The following is a 6,777-nucleotide window of genomic DNA, read 5'->3' as shown; positions in this document are numbered from 1 at the left end:
CCAACACTGGTATTGTCTTTTTAATTGTAGTTCCTCTGGTGGGGGTGTAATAAAATATCACAGTGGTTTTAATCTGCATTTTTCTGATGGCTTGTGAGACTGAACAGTTTTTCACATATTCTTTAAACCACTTGGATATTCTCTTTTGTGAATTACCTGTTCAAGACCTTCACTCGTTTTTCAATAAGGTTCTTTGTACCATTTCTTATTTTCTTGGAGGAGTGGATACAAGTAATTTGTCAGCCATAGGTATTGCAAATACTTTCTCTCACTTTGTGGCTTGCCCTTTTACTCTTTTATTGTTATCTTTCAGTGAGCAGAATTTCTTTTTTTTATGTAGTCCAGTTTATCAATTCTTTTCTTTATGGTTAATGTTTTTTGTGGTTTATTCTGTTTGTTCTTAAACACTTTTTCAGCAGCCCCAAGGTCTTGAAGAAATCTCCTGTGTTCTAGAAAGTTTTTTTTTTTTTGCCTTTGTCATTTAGATCCATGATTCATATGGAATTGATATTTGAAAATGGTGTGAGGTAGGGGTCAAGATTAATTTTTTTTCCATATTGATGCACAGTTGGCCCATTGCCACTTATTGAAAAGAATATCATTTCCCAATTACACTGCAGTGACACGTTTGTCATTTATCAGCACCACACTCTCCCGAGTGAGCCACAGGCCGGCCCCACGTTTGTCATTTATCAAGTGGGTTTATTTCATTTTTTAGCAGACACATTGAATTCTGCTATTTGTCAGGCCTTCTGCTAAGAGGTTTATATGAATTACCTTATTTAATCTTCACAATAACTCTGAGAGAGGTAATATTCTTTTCCCATTTTACTGAGGATTAGCACCTTGTTCCAGGTGGCAACAGCTAGAAAGTTGTGGGACTCAGAATTAGGATCCAGGTCTGAGTCCACAAGCAATATTTCCAACCGCTAGAGGTTTCTGCCACGTGTTGCCACTTAAATCCAGGGGAATTACATTAAAATCCAGGCCTTTCACAATATGTTCCTGTCCCCTTGGCAAGCTTTATCTCTTGCTCTTTCACACATTGCCCCTCCCTGCCTTCACCTTCCACTTCAGTCCAGCTCTATGTACCAATCATACTGAACCACTTGGTGTTCCCCCACTTTTCAGGATTTCTTATTCTCAGGCCTGACTACTTATTACTCTTTCCTTCTGGAACATAGTCACTAGCTAATTTTCCTCATTCATTGATACTCAGCTGACACATCATCTCTGTGAAGTGGAACATGACTGCATGTCCACCACGTCTCCCACCTACAACTTTTCTAGAATTCTGTTCTCACCTTTATCTTAGCTTTGCTCATTTTGTACAGCCGACACTGTTGGTGCTCTGTCATGCTCCTTCAGCCCTCACCTCTCATGCTAAAGGCTACTTACTACAAACTCCTGTGACTCTGCCTAGGGCTTTTGTTTTCTTCTGGCTTAGCCTTGCATACAGGGAAAGTTGGAGGTGTGAGCAAGTTAACGCCCCTGAAGCAGCTCTCAACTAATAATGGATAGGGGGTTGGCGAATGAATGCTACAGCTTCATTATCCCATGGATGGGAGAACTCCACTGCAGGCTCTACGCCATTTCTCAGAGTTCTCCAGTAGGATTGAGCTCCAGTTGCCCACAGTGATGACTTCCTTGATAACACACTATGTATTCGCTGTCTTCCTTTGTCTCACTTCCTTACTAACCTGTGGGTATTTCCTGGAGTCGCCTCCCACATAAATTACTTGTACTTGAACTTGTGCTTGCACTCATAGTATTTACTTCTGGGGGAACCCAAACCAATACCATCTGTTGAATCTTTGAATTGCAAGGGCAAAGACCTAGAGTGGGGAGCATGGTAGAAGTCATGTTTCTCACTCTTTTCTCTTAAACTACCCCAGAGTTATTATATTAGCTGCATCCCTGACCCCTGCCAGAATGCTCTGCGGTGGGTCTGGAAATAACTGATACTACCCTTTAGCGGATTTCCAGTTTGAATCTCTGTTGGTATGGGAGGAGATCTTCAGTGCTTCAGCAGTGAGAAGGGGCACAGAAGGAACTCAAATCTACATGATGAAGACACGCCCCCTCAGTTCCTCAGTGTTCTATCTGCCAGCCTTTGAGGGTGCTATTTATTGCCCTGTGGAATGGGTTATTGATGGCTACAGGAGATCCAAACTCCCTATTTAAGAAGCATAATTTCAGCCAGAGCAGACACAGAAACTACCATACCCTGAAAAAACCTGGGAAGTAACACGCTGGGTGGATTGATCGTTTTGGGTTGGTGTGGCAACACCAATCACGGGGTTATTCTGGTTTTGGAAGGCTGATCCTACTTTTCCTTTCATTCTGTTCGTTCTACTGCTTGTAAAAACCTTTCTCAGTCTGGTTTGTGTGTTTTCTTGGACGTTTCAGTAACTGTGGTTAAGGTTCTTTTTCTCCTGGCTCTTCTGAGCGAGTTTCTCTGAGACATTATGAGATTCTAACAGCTCCATTGAAAGCTGCTTTTAAACCCATCACAGAGCAACTGAGAAGAAAGCAATCTTTCAAAGGTTAATAATTCACGGTTGTAATTTTCTCATAACCAGTAACAGCAACACATTTCTTTCTAGACTTTTCTTGTTGTACTGGATCAGGCTTTTAAGTCAAAACTACTGAACTACTTTACCTAGGAAATCCTCGAGATTCTGTCAGACTGATATTGCTAAGTTGGTAACAATAAAGCTTTCTTTCTTCCAGTGTGGGGAGGCCTTTTCCACTCAATGCTATCGGAAAAGTGTAAAGTCCATATAAGCTCTCAGAAATATCTTTAGTATCAGAGTTTCTAGTCTTCCTTTAATGAGCATTACTTTTACATTGCAATAACATATAAAATCTCTCCTATTGTCCCATATTAGCACAAGAGTCTCAAGGATTAACTGACTTCATATGACACTTTGAAATTTTAGGGCCAAGGGCAATTTTAAACATAGTTGGAATTTTGTTTTGACAGTTCAGCTTAATTTCATTCTACTCTATTAAAAATCATGGGACACAAGATTTTGTGGGTCACCGTATTAAAAAAATCATAGGAAGAGTATGCCTGGAATAAACCATCAATCACAAAAATTCCTGAAATTTCTTTTTGCATCAAGAATTCTTCATGAATTGCATCTTGATAATAAATGGGAATAAAAATAATGAGGTAGGAATGATTTCTGAATGTAAAGATCTTATTCTAGGATTAAAATTTATTAAAACAATGTCTTGGAGAGCCCTTCAACTGGACTGTAAGCCTAGAGGGCAGGATTGCTATCTAGCTCATCCTTGTGAATGACTAAGACAGGCATGGCCAATTTTTGTTTCTGACATTAATGTCCTTCTCTCAATCCATTAATGAACATGAGAACGTGTGGGTGTACTGAAATAGTAATCTAAAGACCTAGGCATCCATCTGCTGAAAAAATTACTTAATTATTAAGTGCCCAAGTCCTTCAAAGTGAAATTAACCAAGAATAAAGTTAATTTATCAAGATTCATAGAGTCTTGGTATCTTAGAGTTGGGAAAAACCTTAGTACCCATTGAATTCAACTTCCCACCCAGAGAGGTAATCTTTTATTTTTTTTAAGATGTCCCAAATGGCAACCCATTTGGTTTCCATGCCTTCTGAGTGGGAAGTGGCCACTCCTGCCCCAATTTTATTGCTGGATGATTTTCATTCCTGAACAGTCTTATCTACATTGTTTTTTGTTTGTTTGTTTGTTTTGTTTTTTGTAATGCCAACCTTTTAGTCTTAGTTCTAGTGTCTGGAGCTATATGGAATCTGCCTATAACCTCTTTTCCAGGACATCTCTTAAGTGTCTGGGGGTTACTGTAATGGTACCTCCTAAGCTTTCTTCATTTCAGGTACAATAACTTTAGCCCCTTCAACCAAGCCTCCTAGTGCCAAGTTTCTAGTCCCCTCCCACTCTGGTTGCCCTCTGCCACAGGTGCAGAGCAGGAATAGACCCGTTCCTTTCTTTATATGAAAGTCCCACAAGATGGTCCTTGTTGTTTTAACCATTGCATGACACTCTTGGTACATTACTGCTCTTATGGCCCAACAAACTCCCTTCCTTTACAGTGGCAGTTTTTGACATGAGGCTTTCTCTATTTCATGTCTGCAGTTGTTATTCTGAACTTAAATTTCACAAGACTCTCCCATTGTTTCTGTTAAATTGAATCTCGCTTGCTTTGCTCTTTCATTTCCAATCAGCGGCGATGGTTTAAAATCTTGATTCAATGTGTCAGCTACTGCCCACAGCATTTTTCTTTCTGCAGACACCATAAACATGATTCTATGCCATCACCCACATCTTTGATAAAATTATTTTTCAGAGGGACTTAAGGCCAGAGCACTAGCAACATCCCTCCAAATTGATGTCTATTAATTAGCATTCCTTAGGTACCATTGTTACAGCAGCTGCAAATGCACCCCCACCTTCCTGTTCAAACCACACTTCTCCACCTTGCCCACAAGATATATCATCATGAGCGACTGTCAAATGGTTTGCTGAAATCAAGATACCATATGTCTGCAGGATTCCTTTGATCTTCCTGTCTAATAACCTTACTCAATAGGGAAATGAGGTTATTCTGGCTCAAACTAGACCCACTTACAGCAATCAGAAGGGTCATTTTAATTTTCTTGTGTACAATGGGTAAAGAGTTTATTTGGGTGAATCTGCTTTGGTGTTTTGGCCTAGAATGACTACGATGTTGGACTGCGTGGAGACTCTCTGGGTCCTAACGTCCATTCCTCTGACTCTAGAGTGTTTGGTTTGTAAAAGACATAATCAGAGTCCTTGTCCCTTTCTTTCTTTTAGGATACCTGGTGACAACCGTATGTCCTTGCTCTCTGCTCCTTAAGGAAAGGTTTGGAATTCATGACCTTTGGAGTTTGCTTAGGCTCAGTTTGAGTAAGGTTGAGTAAGTGTCTGGCTTACCTAATTGTTGAGAAGAAAGAGAGTATGTGGTTAAGAGTGTGGACTCTGAAGCTGGGCTGTGTGGGTTCAAATCCCAGCTCCACTCATTCAAAGCTGTATGACTTTAGACAGTTTATTATTTCTTTTTCTTCATCTATTATGAAATGGAGATAAAAGTAGCACCTACTGCATCAGGTTGTTGACAGGACTAAAGGAGTCAAGGTGTGAGACTCTGGGAACTGTGCCTGGCACATGGTGAGCCCATGATGATTATTGGCTATTATTGGCTCTTTTATTGATACTATAATTGGATGAGACAAACTAGGAGGTACGTGTTAATTTTTTCCAAGTGGGTGAGAACCTCTGCCTGGATCTGTGAAATGCTGAGTCAGGCAGAAGGAGACAGCTGTGTCTCTCTGCATGGTCAAAGATGTCTATTAAGGTTCTTTTTTCTTTGTGGCCTGTTTTTGTTATGCAAAGTAGTGGAGAAAGAAAAAAATGACCAATAATCTTATCATGCAGATTCATTCATTTATTATATGCCAGGCACTATTCTAGGCACTTGATTTTCATCAGTAAACAAAAAGTTACAAACAGCTTATGTTCCAGTGGAGAGAGACAAACCATAAACAACAAATGTTTTATGAGGAAATTACAAAGCATGTTGGAAGGTGGTAAGTGCTATGGGCAAAAAGAAACCAGAGCAGGGGGAGGATGATTCAGAGGGTTGGAATGGGGTTGTTATTTTCAATGGTGTGGTCAGGTGTGCCGCACTGAGGAAACTGCATTTGAGAAAGTGGTAAGGGAGTTAATTATGTAGATTGCTGGAATAGTGTTCGTGCAGAGGGAACCAGAGCTAGTGCAAAGGCCCTGAGGTGAGAGCATGCCTCGTAATCCAGGGATGGCAAGCAGGCCAGTGTGGTGGATGTGGAGTGATCAAGAAGGAGAGTGGGAGGGGAGGAGGCCAGTGAGGAAGGGTGGGGGGCCGACCACATAGAGTCTAATAGGCCATTGTGAGGACGTTGCCTTTTGCTCTGAGTGGAGTAGGCAGTCATTGGAGGATTTTAAGCCTAGGAGTGACATGATTGGAATTTAAAAGGATCACTTTGGCTACTGTGTCAAGAAGAGATGGTAGGAGGGGCAGGAGGCATAGAAGCAGGGAGACCAAGGTAGGGGGCTATTGCAGTAATCCTGGTGACAGATGGTGGTGGTCTGCTGGAAGTATTGAGAAGTGGGGAAGTATTGAGAAGTGGTGGGATCCAACCTAGAGCTGCTGACATTTTTTGACTCATGTTTAAGGCTAGGCAATCAAACTGACACAGAAGGGCACAAAATCGAAAAGGAAAGAAAAGCCCTTCTCCCTTTTTACCCTGCCAGAGTTGCTCCAAATTATCCCATATTACAGTATCTTGTGCTTTTTCCAGGAGGAGCAAAAGCAAATTCTCATGTACACATCTAATGTGTTTTGTAAAGCGACTGAATGTTAAAGAAGTAACTTGGCACTTCTAGAGTCTTGTTGAATAATCTTATTTGCTGTCTCAGAAAAATTTAAAAGGAATTCTAACTAATACTCTTTATAAAAATCAATGTATAATTTACGTGTAGTGAAATGTACAGATCTTTAAAATTTTTTATTATGTATTTATCATGTATGACATGATGTTTTGAAATATACGTGTGTGTGTGTGTGTGTGTGTGTGTGTGTGTGTGTGTGTATAATCGTCCCCTGGTATCTGTGGGAGATTGGTTCTAGGATCCCCCTCTCAGATACCAAAATTCACAGATGCTCAAGTCCCTGGTATAGAATGGTGTAGTATTTGCATATAACCTACGCACATC

The sequence above is a fragment of the Galeopterus variegatus genome, unplaced genomic scaffold (genome assembly GCF_000696425.1).
Source record: "Galeopterus variegatus unplaced genomic scaffold, G_variegatus-3.0.2 Scaffold1001, whole genome shotgun sequence".
In the NCBI taxonomy this organism is placed as follows: Eukaryota; Metazoa; Chordata; class Mammalia; order Dermoptera; family Cynocephalidae; genus Galeopterus; species Galeopterus variegatus.
The sequence above is the reverse complement of the archived record's forward strand: the minus strand, read 5'-3'. Positions refer to the sequence as shown.